The following is a 232-nucleotide window of genomic DNA, read 5'->3' as shown; positions in this document are numbered from 1 at the left end:
GCCTTCCTGCCTTCCAGCAGATCAACACTCCTGATGACCTGATGGACATTTAATAGCCCTTAAGCTGCTAACTCTTGAAGTCAAAAATGTTGTGTATGGCACTTTCTGACCACTCAGCTAGCTTTCCGTTATATGAGACAGTATTTATTCCCCACCCCTCCTCCATTTCCTTCCTTTCTTCCCCTTGTGGTGGTGCATTTCCCCCAACCCACCCATCGCCTTGCTCCTTGGC

Source organism: Phaethon lepturus, unplaced genomic scaffold (genome assembly GCF_000687285.1).
Source record: "Phaethon lepturus isolate BGI_N335 unplaced genomic scaffold, ASM68728v1 scaffold8343, whole genome shotgun sequence".
In the NCBI taxonomy this organism is placed as follows: Eukaryota; Metazoa; Chordata; class Aves; order Phaethontiformes; family Phaethontidae; genus Phaethon; species Phaethon lepturus.
The sequence above is the reverse complement of the archived record's forward strand: the minus strand, read 5'-3'. Positions refer to the sequence as shown.